The sequence below is a fragment of the Canis aureus genome, chromosome 3, assembly GCF_053574225.1.
Source record: "Canis aureus isolate CA01 chromosome 3, VMU_Caureus_v.1.0, whole genome shotgun sequence".
Lineage (NCBI taxonomy): Eukaryota > Metazoa > Chordata > Mammalia > Carnivora > Canidae > Canis > Canis aureus.
The window spans coordinates 36,914,857-36,932,045 of record NC_135613.1 but is presented as its reverse complement, the minus strand read 5'-3'; the positions used below and the strand labels follow the sequence as shown (position 1 = coordinate 36,932,045).

Genomic DNA, 17,189 nt, shown 5'->3' with positions numbered 1-17,189 from the left:
TGTGTTTTGGAATCAGATGATATAGGGTGGCATTAATAGTTACAGAATTAGTACCTGAGTAGTTGGACAGGTGAATGGGTAAGTGATATACAAAAAGGTCATGTCAGTTGCCCAAGATCATATTAGACCAGTGAAATAACTACAGAAATTTGGATTTCCAGAGGAAGAGGAAGGAGAGAAGGATTGATTCAATATACTCATTTTGTATTGACAAAACATATGTAGTCTTTTCTGCCACGCATAGGTAAAATATGGAAAAGCATTAAATTTAAACCATAATCATTAGAGACTCCTCAAGTGGAGTTATCCCTAAGTCAGAAATTAAGTGAGAAAGACCTAAGTACTAAAGTGAGTTGGTTTATTTTATGCATTTTAATATATTTTGGGGTAAATTTTTAAATGAAGAGATAATGCCTGATAAGCTGCTTAAATATTTGAATACCAGTAATGAAATAATAATTAAATCAAGTAAAATGTAATAGTAAATGTCTACCTAATGTTGATATTCCCTCTTGGATTCCTTGGAATTTGAACGGATAAAATTTTTATCTTACAATTCTTGGGATTTAGTTCAGTATTTAGTTCATTATCAGTGAAGACCTATACATACTAACTAGTTTAATGACAATGAATGCTGGAGTCTTTGACTAAAGAACGTAGCAGCAACATATCAAATGATTTTAATTAGAATAATGTAGTTGTACTTAGGGAAGATACTCTAGTAGATGTTGGTATAGGAATTATATAAATAAATGCAATTTCCCTCAGCCTGAGCTTGCTGTGTGACCTCGGGTAAGTCAGATAACCTTTCTCAATTCTATAGTTCTCATTTATAAAAGAAGAATGTTGCCTAGTTAAATCTTTAAGCTTCTTTTGCATACTTAAGCTTTAAAAATTTCATCTGTCTATATTTTTTATAAAATGAATTCCAATTAAATCAAATTTGATAAATAATTTGAACACCTAGTGTTGTGTTCTGTTCACTGTGAAAAGATCTGGTTTACAATGATGGATGTGTATGATGTTTGCTCTATGAGTGCGCACTTGTTCATTCAGCATGTGATAACTATCAGCATTCAGCAGTTACTAACACAGGAATATATAGGTGACTGTATTAGTGTCCTAGGGCTGCTGTAACAAACTGCCACAAATTTGGTGACGTAAAACAACAGATATTTATTCTCTTGTGGTTCTGGAGGCCAGAAGTCTAACATCGAGGTGTCCATACAGCTCTGCTACCTACAAGTCTTTTAGGAAAAAATCTATTCCTTGCCTCTTCCAGTTTCTTGTGCCATCAGGTGTTCGTTAGCTTATTGCCACATCACTCCCATCTCTGCCCCTGTGATCACACTGCCTCCTCTGTGTCTCCCTTGTGTGTGTCTTTTAGTTAGATTTAGGACCCATCTGTATAATCCTGGATTATCCTCTGTTAAAAAAGATATATTAATTTATTTATTTGAGAGAGAGAGAAAGAGAAGAGAGAGAGAGAATGAGCACAAGCAGGGGAAGAGGCAGAGAGAGGAAGAGAAGCAGACTTCCCACTCTTCATGGAGCCAGATGGGAGTTGATCTCATGACCCTGAGATCATGACCTTTGCTAATATCAAGAGTAGGATGATTTGCCAATGGAGCCATCAAGGTGTACCATCCTGGATTATCTTCTCATCTCAACATCCTAACGTTTGAGATACAGAGACAGCAAAGATTCTTTCCAAATAAAGTCACATTCATAGATTCTGGGGATTAAGTTATGGACATATATCTTGGGGAGCCATCATCCAACCCACTACAGTGACCAAACACAAAAACAACAAGCAAACAAAAACATTGCTCTGCCTTTGTGGCACTTATAGTCTAGTAGGGGAAATAGACATTAAGCTGAAATATAACTATAAAAAGTAATTATACTTTATATATAGTTTTGCATAGATAGTTTTAAATTGTAATTAGGTCTGTGAAGGGAAATTACAGGGTGTCTTGAAAGATTTTAACCAAGAAAACTCATTAAGGGTGAGAGTAAGGTCAGACCTCTAAACAAGTGACAGTTAAGCTAGCACCAGCAAATGTGTAGGAGCTGGGGCCTGGGCAGAAGAGATACCATTCGAAGCAGATAGAACATTATTTGCCAGGGCCTTGACATGGGGTTGCATAGAAGTGAATGAAGGCCAGTATGGCTGGAGTATAATGAGCAGGGGAAGAGCAGAGCAAGTTGAAGCTAGATCAGAGCAATGAGGGATTCAAAAGCCTTTATCAAGACTTTTGGAAAGTGAAGTATGATGAGGAATCATTGATGTGTTTTAAGTAAGAAGATCTGAATTATGTTTTTAAAATGTTACTGCAGCTAATATTTGGAACACATATTACAGGGAAGCAAGAGTGAATACAAGGGAGAGGGCAGTCCTAGGTCAGAGATGGATGTGGCTGGCTCCAGGATGATGGCAGGAGAGGTGATGGAAAGGAAGGAAATTGAGTTACATGCTGGAGGTACATTGACATTGTTGAAGAAGAGTCGGCTATAGGAAAGTGAGGCACAGGGAAGCTGCAGTGAAGGCTTTCAGTCTGTTGGTGGAACAGGCATTAAACAAATGCCCATAAGAGAGGGATTCATAACATGATTCAATAATGCAGATGAGAGAACAAGTGATAACACCTGGAACCAGATTGGGATGGGTTCTTTCCTTCCATCCTGCCTCTCTCCCTGCCTTCCTTCCCTCTGTTCATCCTCTGTCATCCACTCTCCTGTCTTTTTTCATAACTCCCAGTTAGAGTGAAGTCTAAGCATTCCTAATTATAAAGACTTTCCATCTCATCAAAAGGTGCTCCTTATATGCTTTTGATTGATGACTATTCAATGGTGGAATTACAACCACATCAGTTGAATCACCCTGGAAATTAGTGCAGTGACAGGTGTCACATACATCTCTTTCTCTCTGCTGTTTATAAGGAGCTTAGCATCTACTCTAAGAGATTATAGTCCTTATGGGAGATCTGGATGTGTGAAAAATAGCTCCAACACATGGTGGGGATCGGGATTATAAGTAGGCACAATATATAAAGGAAGCAGAAAGAGGGAATGATGGTGGGGAAGACTTCCTTTAAACTAGGGCCTACACATTGGGAAGGATTTCAGTAAATGGGAATGAAGAAAAGTAATCCTGGAGGAGAAGATAGCATGAGTGAAGGAATGGAGGCAAGCATGTAGAAGGCGTGGTCAGGAAAAGATCCCTCATCTTTGTGGTTTGATCAGGGATATGTAAGAGTATACCACTAGAAGAAGATTGTAAAATGAATCTAGATAAAACATAGAAAAATGAACTAATTTTATCTTTTAACCACTGAAGGAAATTTCTGATCTACATGAAATTCCAGAGCTGTGTTTGTTGAAAGGCCTTCCTTTCCTTCTCTCGGCCATCATGTCATTGTTGTCATAATCACCATTACCAAGTTTTATGGTCATCTAGCCTTTGCAATTTCTCATCCATGGCTTCATTACACTGATGCCATGATTTTGGTAGAAGTAACAAAAATTATAAAAGATTCTGGCTTAGATGATCAAAAGGTTCATGTTATTGTTAATGCAATGCTGACTTTCAACAGCAACTCCATGATATGACAGGATGATTTCCTTTTGGTCTCTCTATTTTGGCCTCTTTGGATCCAGCTTTATCATAAGGCCCATTCCCTTTAAGAGCCTATACTGCTACTTCCTGGTCTATGGGATATTCTTTTGTCTTAGTTTTCTAGCAGAAGTCTGATTGGACAGGTTTTCTGCCAACCCCTGAAATAACCACCCTGGTCAGGGATGCTGACCTTAGGTCATGTGCTCCGATCCAGACTTGAGTGTGAGGACAGCTTCTGAGAGATCACATACTTTTCCAAATTGGAATTGGTTTTTTATGAAGGGAGAAATTGAGGGGGTGTCAGTGGGATGAGAGCCCAAGAGGGAACTAAAGAGTATCCTTTAGAGAGACATAGGTACTTCTATTGCCATTTTATAGCTGAGGTAGAGAGGTTCATAGTACTTTTAGTTGCACAAAGATGAAATAGTTTCCTTTCTCTAAGAAGATCATATATGTTGAGACAAAAAACTTACTTTGATATGGGAATTCAGAGATAAAGAGATACTACTATCCTTTCTGAATAGACAAAATGGACGAGTGTCATGGGCTGTGTGACCCTGAACAAGTTATTTAATTTCTCTTTATTTTACTTTTGGGTGTGTATGTATGTGTGTGTGTGTGTATGTGTGTGGTATATTGTGTGTACGTGAGTGTATATGTATATGTGTGTATGTGTGTGAGTGTATGTGTGGTATATGTGTATGTATGTGAGTGTGGTATATTGTGAGTGCGTGTGTGTGCTGGAAAATAGAGATAACAGGAGCACCTACTTCACACTATTGCTGAGAGGATTAAATGAGACATTTACAAATACAAGTGACCAATGACTTTCCCATTCATTATGTACTTAATCTTAACAGCATCCAGGAAAGTAGCTGAGGTCGTCCAGTCTAAGAGATGAAATTACTGAGGCCTAGTATGGTTTTAGCCAAAGGAAATGCCAAACCAAAGTCTCTTGATTCTAAGCTTTCCCTACCTCTCTTTTCACTACACTGTGCTGCTGCTTAATGAGATCCCCAGCTTTCTGTCTTTTCGCCCTACAGATAGCAGGAACCATACTGAGGGAACTACGCATGCAAATTATTATTAGCATGAAAACAGGTAATTACTATTTTTTTTTTTTTACATTTGCATCATCACAGATGATCTTTGCGTTAGGCGTCCTTTAGCAATGAATGACTGCACCAGAGGGCTTGCGGTTCATTCAGACAGTCATTAATTCTACATAAGAGATTCATTTACTGTCACTCATGTTGCTTAAACAATGCAAAGCAAAGAGTGACTACAGAGCAGTCTTAGATTGTAAGGGCTAGGATGGAAGCTGGAAATCACCTAGCCCAACCTTTTGATTTACATATGAGCACAATGGGGGCTAGCATGAGGAAGGTCACACAATTAATTAGCTGCAGAGCTGAGACTAAACCCATTTTCTTTACTTCTATACCAGAGCTTTGCCATTAAAGCATGAATGCTGATCATCTGACTATTTGGTTAGGAATTCCCTGATTATTTAAAACACATCAAGGACATAGGAAGGAGAGACACTTAATGTGCTAAAGGTTCCAAAGTGAAAATATATGAAGGATCTTTCACAAATCCCCTTGTGCTGTATTAATTTTATCTCGATTATTTCTCCAAAGTGCTTGTGGGGGGGAAACGAGTATCTGTGTATACTAAATGGTCTCATTTGAGTCCTGCCAATGTAAAGGTATGAAGTAGAAACATTTTACATGAAAACAGAGCAAATTGCTTATGGTAACCATTGCATCATGAAGGAACACAATGAAAAATTACAGTTCAAATTACTTATCAGGTCTCTTCCATTTTCTAAGTTTTTAAAGTAGAAAATTGCACAGTATAATTACAGTAAGTTAATTTGCATTCATATTACAATTCAGTGAGCAATTACATTCTTTTTATTTAAAAAAAAATATTTTATAAAGTGTGATTTGCATCAGTACATTTCCAAGAAAGAGTGGTGACTTTTTCCTTGGGAGGTTTTCATACAAATTCAACTACACAGTATAGAGTTTTATGTAGCCTCTATTGGCTTTCTGGGACAGGGGAGAAGAGAACCATTTGAAGTATAACCATGGTTTCAGAGCTTTTTGAGAAGAATTCTTCAAGGAATCATAAACTTTTGGGGTTTCGAAGGAGAAGGTAAATGTCTTAATGCTCAAAATTCCATATCTCCATTTACTTCCACCATTTGAAGCATGAATTTCTCTATTCCATTTCTGCTAAGCCATCATCCAACTTGTATTTGATTAACTCCTGTGCCAGGTAATTCTTTACCTTCTGGTGAAACCCACAGCATTGCTGGCCAGTACTTTCATTTGCGGAGTAGGCAGGCTATGTATTTTGGCCTAACTATTCTTGCATTAATGTACTTTAAAGGTTACTATAAACACAACCCACATACACATTCATTGCTTTGGTAGTTCCTTACATAACATAGGGCTCTCTTTTTATTGAGTGTAACATTTCATTTAGAATTTGCAACATTAGCACAAATATCTGTGTCAGGCCATAATGGAGTGGTTTCCATAAGGATTGTGGGGTCTGATTGGTTGCTCCTCTTTCTCTGCGCTTTCTCTTTAAAAATTTTTTATAATTTTTAAAATGATTATTTATTCATTCACAAGACACACACACACACACACACACACACACACACACACGGAAGCAGATATATAGGCAGAGGGAGAAGCAGTCCTCACACAAGGAGCCTGGTGTGGGACTCTATCCTGGACCTGGGATCGCACCCTGAGCCTAAGGCAGACACTCAACTGCTGAGCCACCTGGGTGTCCCTCTTTTAAATTTATTTTAAAGGTGAAATAGACTTATATTAAAATGTATAGATCCTAAGAGTAATTTGGGCAGTTTTTGCAAATGTGTTTGCCTATATAACCAACACTACATTAAAGATATAGTATATTCCATTAATCTGGACAGTACCTTGTACCCCCTCCAGATAATCCCTCTCCTCAGAGGCAACTAGTGTTCTAATTTTTCTCATCATAGATTTAGTTTGCCTGTTCTTGATCTTCATCTAGAAGGAGTCATAATACTGTTCTTTTTTTTTTTTGAGTCGGTTTCTTTCATTCAGTACTTTTTAAAGATTTATCCATGTTGCTATACTTGTCAGTAGTTTATTTTGTTTCTTGCAGAGTAGTATTCCATAGTATGACTATTCTACAATTTATTTATCCATTCTCCTGTGGAGACATTGTATCGTTTCCAGATATATATATCTATATATAAAGATATAGATATATAGATATAGATATAGATATATTGTTTATTACAATTCAGTGAGCAATTATATATATATAGATATATATATCAATACAACGATATATATATTGTTTCCATATATATATATATATATATATACACCAACCACATCTTTATCCATTCATCTGTCGATGAACATCTGGGCTCTTTGCATATTTTGGCTATATGGACATTGGTGCTATAAACGCAGGGGTGCATGTGCCCCTTTGAATCACTGTTTGTATCCTTTAGATAAATACCTAGTAGTGCAATTGCCAAGTCATAGGGTAGCTCTATTTTTAACTTTTGGAGGAACTCCATACTGTTTTCCAGAGTGGCTGGACCAGTTTGCAATCCCACCAACAGTTTAGAGGGTTCTTCTTTTTCCACATCCTCACCAACACCTGCTGTTTCTTGAGTTAATTTTAGCCATTCTGAGGTGTTATCTCTCTGTGGTTTTGATTTGTATTTCCCTGATCTCTGAAGGCTTTTCTTATGAAATCAGTTCTCACGGCTGCAGGGTTACCATCTTACCAGTTTCCAGGCCAGTGGTAAAGAGAATTTCCCTAGTTGCTCTAGAGCATTTTTGCTAGTTGCTCTAGCAAAAGTACACAGGTCTATTGGACCATTCCTGAATTTTGGTCAACAGATGTGTTGCACTTGTCTATACCTGGAGCTGGGCGTTGGGTCAAGTCTACCAAAACTAAATGGAAACAAAATCAATGGTGGGGGAAATGGTTCCCCATCAAAATCGGAGTAGTGTTTACCAAAGAGGGAGGAATGGCTGCAGAGGCAAAAAACCAAGTATCTGTCATAACTTTAACCTAGTAACCACAAAATACATGGCACTGGATCCTATGGCATTCTGATTCTTCCCTGCTCTTATACTCCCTAGGCATGGGAAACATAGTCTTTCTGATAGCTTCTAGTCTACTTGTATTTTCAAGCACTAACATCATCTTAAGCTCCACTTTATGAGTGAAAAAAATTGGAGGTTTGTGTTAGAACTTAAGAGCCTTTTGATGATCGTTTCAGCTCTCCGCGTTGTTTCTACTGTGTATTTAGCTAAAAAGAGCAGATTGGTGGCATAAATACAATTGCAGTGTTGCTGGTCTCCTCCACCCCCTCCTTGGAAAAATAAAAGGAGGGCTATTTATAGCAACTGTAAACCACAGTCAAGTTCAGTAATAATACTGCCACACAACCTTTCTCTGGAATCAAGAAAGGGCAGCATCATAAAAGAAGGGACCTTCTGTTTTGATGAAGCCTTATAGAAAATTCTTTCTGTTTTAACCTCAGAAGAGAAATAGCAATTGGATATCTTACTTGAGTCCAGGGCATGTAAAAAAAAAAAAAAAAAAAGCATCTGAAATGTGGCTAATGTGGCTAATATAAGATTTGCAAAATATTTTTCCTTCTTTTTAAAAAATCTGACCCCTTTTATACACTAAGTTCCAAAGTCCTGCATATAGCAAACTAGACCCTTTAAAATTTGTTTATGTTGCTTCCTTATGTATAGCTAACTATATCCACCTCTCTCCACCCCCATCAAAAAAATTTGCACATTCTCTTCTCTTGGCCTGAAATATCTTCCCCTGTTTCATTTGGTTATTTAGTTATCTAAATGATAACTAAATAACCAAATGAAGATGATATCACTTCCTTCATGAAGTCTTAACATCCCATCCTATCTTGTTGGTAGTCTTTTTTTTTTATTATTTTGTTTAGTTATTCATGATAGACACACACAGAGAGAGAGGCAGAGACATAGGCAGAGGGAGAAGCAGGCTCCATGCAGGGAGCCCGATGCAGGACTCGATCCCAGTACTCCAGCATCACGCCCTGAGCCAAAGGCAGACGCTCAACCACTGAGCCACCCAGGGATCCCTCGACATCCCATCCTATCTTAAATGCCCCTACCTGCCATTCCCTTGGCATGCTGTACTTAACACTACCATAACATTTATTGGAATGCAACATAGTGATGTCTTTCCCTCATGTGCCTATGAGTTGTTTGAGAACAAGTTTTGGTTTGGTTTGGTTTTGCTTTTTCTTTTTTTTTTTCTTTTTGTTTTCTTTCTTTGCCAATGCCTAGCATTGTGCTTGGTACAGAGTAAACAATCAGCACATGCTTTTTGAATAAAAGAATAGAGTCTGAGTGTAAACATGAACTTGAATGAAAGGGTCTGTGCAAGGCTTATATACTTATGGTATTAATCTTTGAAATTTTTGTGCATTTTTTATATTAGTGTACTTTGAACACATGATATCTCTAGTAAGCTTGGTGGAAATGTTCCTACTGAACATTATTCAAAATTTTATTAATTTGAGAGCTTTATGTGTATAGAAATATTAGCATATTCGTGGCATGTGCAAGCACTAGAAACTATTTAATAAGCAGTAGCTGTGTAATAATTTGTTTTTGAAACCCCCAGAGCTTATGGCACAAATTTATTTACTGAAAAAAAAATTATAGGAATAAACTGAGTTTTAAATAATATATAATACACAAAATGAGCTACTTTACATTCCTTTCATTGGAGGAGTAATTATTGCTAATTGAATTTATGACTTCTGACATTTGGTGTTACTTTTAATCATGGGTCAGTTTCAAACAGTACTTATACAGGCTGCCCTTCTGTGTAGCTTGAGAATCATGTGCGTAAGGATGAATTGTGTGAAGTTCAATAAAATTCTTTTGCATCCATCCACCTGCCCATGCCCTTGTTTTTTTTATTCAGTTGACTCACAGTTCCTAAGAGGCAGGGTCTGTTTCTGATTTATCATCATTCCCATTGCTTAGCACAGAGCCCTATATATAAAAGAAACGCCATAAATGCTTGTTGATTTAAAATGAACTATTTTGGCACTATTCTAGAAGGAGAATCAATGTTTACTAGGTGATTTATGCAGTGCTAGCCATGTCCTCTACATTATCTCTCTTAAGACCTGCAGGAGTCTCATGAAGCAGGTGTCTCATGAATCAGGTATCACCATAGTAGAATGGAGAAATGAAGTCCAGACAAGTGAATAATTTGTCAAAGATGCTTCAGGCCCATCAGATTCCAAAGTTGGTTGTCTGTCCAGTACACATTAAAAGAGATATTTCTCTTCCTGAGCGGTCATGAAGATTAAATGAGTCATTGTATGGAAAGCACCCAGAACAGTGCCTGGAACATAATCAAAGCAAGGCATACATCTTTGCTTTTCTTATTACTTTGCTGTTTCTCAGAGTAGATGGTAAAGGAATGCTTATTGATTTTTCCTTTATGCCATACTTAGCACTAAGGACACTGCTATTAAAAGAAAAAAATCACCCTTTTAGGTGTGTTTTTTGTTGATATGTTTAACATAATAACAATAAATACTACTTTTTAAGATTTGGCTTGGTTTAACCCAGAAGACTATTTTAGCGTCTTCACCAAGTCCTTGGTGGGTAGCTTGTGTGCAGTTACAGTCTATATATGACACTCTCTTCCAGCTAGACTTGGAACAGCTGTACCTTGTTGCCTCTGTTGGACTTAATGAGAATTTGCCCAGTTTGGTGGACCTTCTTCAATGTTGACTAGAGAGAGAGTTTTACATGAGCCTCTTCCATTTCTATTACTTGGCCAGCTCAGTGTCCTACATCCCTTCAAAGTCCATAATCCTAACCCCTTTGGAAAACCAAAGAGGTGGAGGAGTGGGGGAGGCAGTAAATGTGACATGCAGGGTTTTAAAATGTAGGTAAATGTCCCACGGCTGTTCTCAAAATATTGAGGAACTTCAGTGGTTTTTGGTAGAGTCAATGAGAAGTTAGACCTGTGTTTGATTACCTAAGGTTTGACATTTTTAAAAAAAGATTTTATTTATTTATTCATGAGAGACATAGAGAGAGGCAGAGACAGAGGGAAGAAGCAGTTCCCTGCGGGGAGTGTGATGTAGGACCCATTCCCAGAACCTTGTGATCACAACGTGAGCTGAAGGCAGATGCTCAACCATTGAGCCACCCAGGTGTCCCCCTAAGGTTTGACATTTGTCACAGATACTTGTAGTACATAACAGTTTCATACACTCCCTCCATGTCAACCAGCTCCTCTCTGATTTGTCCATGTCTCCTGTGTCCTCTTTATGGAGTTCAGACTCCTGGGCTCTGTCTTTAGAGATGAGGATAGTGAAGTGTTTCATTAATCTTAATAGAGTTATCTGGTGAGCCTGACCTTCCCACAAAAGGGATCATAAGTGTTTGGTGGCAACTCTTCCCACTTTGTAGAACTTTGGAAAAGTTGGAGAGACTTGAGCCTTTCCCTGGTCCTCGCCTTTAAGTGTGCTGGTCACATCCAGAAGTGGATAGCAACAGTAGTACCAGGGGTGACACCTCCCTCTCACCTTGCTGGGTGTCTCCTCTGATCAACTGTTCTTCCAAGATTGCATCCTGCCAATGACCTCACCAATTTTTCTTGTCTCTATGTAAATTGCTATCTTTTCAGGAGGAGCATGACAGCCTCCCTTTGCTTGGGCTTCCATTTGTACAGAAGCTGTTATTACGGAATAAGTTTAATGGGTCGTGAATTTTGTGCAGAAAGGGAGGGTCTCTCGATGACTTTGTATGTACCAGCTATGGATGTATTGGCTCCACAAGGAGTGCATTAGGCTAAATATTTTTAGCCCATTGACTTTGGGGGTAATAACCCTAAATGCTTCATTAAATTTTCATGGGTGAGTGACGGAATCTATGAGGGGAAAAAAAAACAAAACCCAAATCCACAACATTAGCTTTATTATTACACAGCTGGAGGACAAGAGTGTGGCCCCCAAAAAGGATAAAAATCAACTTTTTGAGGAACTGTTGCCTGCCTCTTCCTTGCCTATTCCAGCCCTATTCAATGGGCAGCCTTTGATCCGTTTTTTTTTTTTTTGTTTTTGGTTTTTGTTTTTTCCTCTCCCACACCTGGCATTTTGGCGTCTGCTGTGGTTATACCACAACAGACACTTACTGGAGTTGAACGCAATCTCAGGGTAGAAGAATTTTCAGGCAGCACATTATTTTCCGCGACTTGGCAGATCTTTGTAAACTAGGAGCAGAAGGAGGGCGCGACTGCCTGTGTCCCTCGCTCCCGGCCGGGCCTTCTCCCGTGCAGGGCGCGTGATCCTCCCTCCCGAGCATTCGAAGAACCCGGGTGCGGAGGGCGGACCGGCCCGCTCGCGCTCGGGGGCGCCAGTCCTCCCCAGAACCCAGGGCCACGGGGGGAGCGATGCAAGCCGTCTCCCTCCCCCCCCCGCCCAGGTTTTCTTGGGGAGCCTCAGTGGAGACGCGGGGCTGCCGGCGCCCCCTCCCGCCCCTTCCCAGCCCTGGCCCGCTGCCGCCGTGTATTTGGGGGTGCACGAGTTCGGGGGCGTGTATAAAGGACGAGACCCTATCGGGGAAAACCAGGGGGGTCGGGAGGGCGCCGCTGCTGGTGGTGATGGTGACGAAACACACTGGCTACTTTGTGAAAGCCGAGGCGGGGAGCTGGGACCCTCCCCCCGCGCCCCCCGCGCCCCCCGCGCCCCCCGCGCGCTCTCCGCCCACGCGGCCCGGGCGGGGACCCCACGCCCTCCGCTCGCCTCGGTGAGCGCGGGGGTCGGGAGGCGCGCCCTCGAACCGCGATCCGCGGCGCCCCCGCTCGCCCGGTCGCCTCCACCTCGTCCTGGTCGCCGCCGCGGCTCCGCGGAGCTGTCGGAGCGCTCGGGCTGCGCGGCGAGCTCCGGGCCGGGGCCGGGGGCGGGGGCGGGGGCGGGGGCGCGCGGCGGCCCGGGAGCCTGCAGGTGAGCCTCGCCGCGGGGCGCGGGGCGCGGGGGCGCAGGGCGGGGCGGGGGCCGCGGCGGGGGCGGGGCTGGCGCGGGCCGGTCTCCTCCCCCTGCGCTGACGCGGGCCCGTGGCTCCCGGGGAGGATGGACCCAGCGCGGGGCTGGCCGGGGCTTCCCCGGGCTGGAGAGCGCGCCTGAGTGCCGCGGCCCGCCGGGCATGGGGAGCCGCTTGCTGCGCGGCTGCGGCAGCGGAGGAGGATGCTCTCGGCGAGCGGAGGTGAGCGCGGCGGGGGCGGGCGCAGCCCGGAGTTCGGCGCCGGCAGGTGCCTGGGGGCCTGGGCGCCGGGACCGCTCCGCCGGGGCCCCGGGTCGGGGGGCGGAGGAGGGCTCGGGGGGTGCCGGTCGTGGGAGTTTGGCTTGGGGTGTCGCGGGGATGGCGACCGCAGTTTACCGCCCGCTCCCTCCTCTCGCTTTGGAGAGAGGGGCGACCCCTCCTGCGTCCTCGGGCTCTCCCTCACCGCCGCCAGCCTCCTCACTTCTGGCCACGCGCCTTCCCTCCCCGGACGTCCTCGCCGCAAGCACTCGTCTCCCTCCGAGCCCCCCTGCGCCCTCCTGCCTGCCGCGATCCCGGCTCGGTCCATCCGCCGCTGAGCCCGTCTCGCACTCCAAAACCTCCCCGGGGCTCCGGAGCCCGTCTCCCCGCCTCCCCGCCTCCCCGGCGGCGTCCCCGGGCCGAGCTCCGGCCCTTCCCCCCGAACTGTCCAACGAGCGAGTCTGCCTTTCCGCAGAGACCCCGAGAGCTGGACCCCGCGTGCCCCGGACCCCAGCCCCGGCCGAGTCCTCCGTCGGCGCGGTGCTCGGCCGCTCCCCCGGCTCCCCGCCACCCCGGAGCTCTGCGCCCCGGCCCGCCCCTCTGGGTTCCTGCTGCAGACTCCACGCTCTGCCTGGGAAGCGGAGCTCAGGGTTTTTTGTTTTTCCTACCGGGGAAACTTTAAAATCCCCGTGGTCCGGCGCAAAAAGAAGCCCTTAACAGGAGGACTCCAACGCCTGGAGAACCTGGACTCTGGGAGCCGGAGATGGGGAGATGGAGAGGGGGGAGGGATCGTGTCGCGCGTCGGAGAGGAGCCGTGGGAGGAGGGTGCAAAGTAAATTTCAAGACGGAGGAGGTTGCTGCAGCCGGGACTCTCCTTCCCGGGCAGGTTCCGTCCCTCGGAGCATTGCTGTGACCCCTGGTGCGAGGGCGCGTGTCTCCTTGGCACTTTTTAAAGCGCCTTTTTCTCCCCCCAATTGGTGGTGCTGGTGGCCGGACGCGGGTGGGGTGGGGGGAGCGAGTCTGCACGAGGGAAAGCTGCTCCGAGAGGCTGGTGCCCCTTGGCTCCTGCGTGGCTTGCTCCCGGCCCCGCCAGATTGTGTATGTTTCGCTCCGGACTCCTCGCCACCCCCAACTGCATCACACAAGTCCTCATTGTTGGGGGTCTGGCTGGGCACTTCCGCCTGGGCTGGGAGAGTCCGGAGGGATGGGGAGGGGGTGGGGAGCCCGGGGGCGCTCGGCGCAGCGGCGCAGTCTGTAGCCGGAGGCGCGCGGCGCGGAGAGCGCCCCGGCGCGGGCATCTCTGCGCTCGGGCAAGGGTCGGCGAGCGTAGTAGTTGCGAGCCCGCGTGGGTCGGTGCCTGCGGGCGCTCTTGGAGGGTTTAGAGCCTTTAGAAGGAGCCGCGGGTGGAAAGCTTTCGGAAGCCAGTGCGCCTTTCGCTGCCCGGGAGCTGGACCCGCGAGCGAGCGAGTCCAAAGAGATGGATGCTACTCCGCAGCTCCGGCGACTTCCCGGGACGGGAGCGGGGACCTGCCCTCGCGCCCCCCGCCTTCCTGCTCCCCTCCCGCTGGCCGGTTCCACGCACTTTCACGATGTTGATGGCTTTGAATCAAGGCCTGTGGGGGGTTCCGCTGACACTCCGCAACACTTAACACGTTTTCAAGTAATCATATAAATTAAAGGTGGCTTACGTTCAGAACCCCCTAATTATCCGGTTCACGTTTGTACATTTATGTGCCAATTATAGGTCTTGAGGAAATCCATAAAATTATAAACCATCCCCACCCCCTGAATTAGCACGCATTGTTTTTAGTTATCTCAACGATGAGTGATTCTGGTTGGAACCCTGAATTGCGCAGGCAAGAAGATAGACGTGGGGGGCTGGGGTGGGTGGTGGGGAGAGGGGGAGAGGAGATGAGCTGGCTGGACTAGGAACACTCCGCAGCACCTCCCTCTCCCCGCCATCTCTCTCACTTCCTATCCTGGCAGGGCTTGGTGACAATTCTGGAATCTGAAAGGGATCAAAGATTTTCTTGATTTCCTATTGAGAAGGGCAGCCTAATCAAAGCTGTGTAAAAGTCAACTTCTAAGCAATCAGAAATCGTCTGCTGTTGTCCTTGATTGAAACCCCAGCATTCAAATGGAGTATTGAAGAACTCACAGACTTAGCTTTTGAAGCGCTATTGTTCTTTTCCATACACACAGGCCTTCGTAAAGGTTTAGGAAGTTCAAAATGCAGTGATTTGAAAGACTGACGTTGTAACTATTTGGCGACGCTGAGGGGATCGGCAGGGATGAGAGCAGAGGCCGAGGTGGGAAGTGCAAACGTGTTGCTACCGTCTTCTTGGGAGCAGTGCAGCTATCAAGTGGGAATTCAGTTCTAAGCATCAAGTTGGCAATTAAATCTCTTCCTAAAGCAGATTTAGAGGATGATTTTTACTAGGGATTTTTTTTTTCATGGTGGTTTGCTTAAGGTCTGAATAGGCATATCTGCAACATTTAATCATGTTCATTGTATTCAACAATAAAATCTGAATAAAAATTACTTATTGTTGATGAAGCTCCTCTCACAAGCTGTTTCACAGTATGTTTCATTTGCGAGACACACCATTGTGGGAGGCTGCGGGGAAGAGATGCTATCACTTATTGTTCTCGTTTTTTTTTTTTTTTTTTCCTCCCCAGGCCGGAGAGGAATCTGCTTCTTGACTGCTCTACCCTTCTAAGTCATTTCCCCTTAAAGGGGTGGGTGTTTGGCTTGGTACCTGGTTAGACCCTTCTTAAAAATTGCATTTGGTGGATTTCAGATGCCTGGAGCCATCCTGCAGGCAGATGAAGAATCTAATTGAAGGAGCATTTCAGTTTGATAATTCACTTAAGTCAAACATTTTGTTTTGTTTTGTTTTGTTTTTGCAGGAATTTAATTCCTCTCTCAAAATAATAAAGCTAACAAAGCAAGAAAATAACAGTTTATGTCTTTTAGATGGCACTTTAAAAGATTGCATATATCGAAGGCTGTTGTCAGGAAGTTTCAGTGTTATTTAGGGCTTGCTGTGACAAAGAATGTGCACTGGTTGAGTTAAATAATTGAGAATAAATCACCTGACCTTTCAGAACCTCTGTTTCATTATTTGCAAAACAAGGATAATATTATCTACATTGTATGTTCTTTGAGCAATTTTATAGGGAAAACTGGACAATTTGGTGCATAACAGGATTTCAGGAGAATGGTAACTTTGGTCGTAGCATGGAGTCCTGCTAAGGAGATAGGATATTTGGAACTAGAAAACCAGGATGGAATCCAGGTGCTTTCTGACTTTGTGATGTTCTGCAGATCACCTCTCTTATTAAAAAAAAAAAAAGAGAGGCTTGATTTACCTTTTTGGAGCATTTACTAAGAGTCGGGTACCTTTTTAAAGCACTTTGCATGCATTAGTTTATTTAATCTTTAAATAAGCATAGGAAGTGGATAGTTGTAGTCTCAGTGCTATTTGATAGATAAGGAAACCGGGGCACACAGAGAGCTGGTAACAGGTCCAAGGTTACAAAGCAAATAAGGTATGGAACTAGGGTTTATTTATTTTTATTTTTTTAAGAGAGAGTGGAAGTGAGCAGGGAGGGGCAGAGGGAGAGGGAGAAGGAGAGAATCTTAGGCAGGCTCCACTCTCAGCATGCAGCCCAACATGGGGCTCCATCTCACAATCCTGAGATCATGACCTGAGCTGAAATCAAGAGTTGAGGCTTAACCAGCTGAGCCACCTAGGCAGCCCTATAGCTAGGATTTAATTCCAAACTTTTTGTCTCCAGAGTCTGTCCTAACCATGGTGTTAATACTACCTCTGAGTGGAGAAAGGTGATCACAGCTATCTATCTTTCATGGTGGTGGTTAAAACTTAACAGGGAATAATGGAATAGACTTCCTGCCCGAGCAAAATTGTAGATTTTCCCCAAGGTCAGATGCTAAAACACAAAAAGAGTGGTGTTCTGTTATCAACAGGGCATTGGGCTTATAGTAGAAATTTTGAACACTTGCGACTACTTGACGGGTGTTGGTCAGTAATTTCGCATCTGTCTATGCAGTTAAAATATTCATTAAGTAGGTGTGCAAAAATTGCATTACTCTATTGTCTCTTACCAACTGTGATAAGCAGAGCTTCTTAAAATTAAAAGGTGGCATAATAGGTGACTACAAGTCTGGACTTGAGTGCTAGACTGCC

General features: G+C 44.0%; 1 protein-coding gene across 24 annotated transcripts in view; it reads left to right on the top strand.

Annotated features, from left to right (window-relative positions):
• The window catches only part of DAB1 (DAB adaptor protein 1), a 1,166,965-nt gene that overhangs the window by 753,784 nt on the left and 395,992 nt on the right, over nt 1-17,189 (top strand). Inside the window, exon 1 of one of the 24 annotated variants that reach the window (XM_077891947.1) lies at nt 12,790-12,942. The exons of 22 other annotated variants lie outside the window; for them this stretch is intronic. The gene's annotated coding sequence lies outside the window, so the exon portion shown is untranslated. Of the gene's footprint in view, nt 1-12,789; nt 12,943-17,189 lie in introns of those variants that run through there. One more of the 24 variants, XM_077891946.1, reaches the window with a different exon arrangement.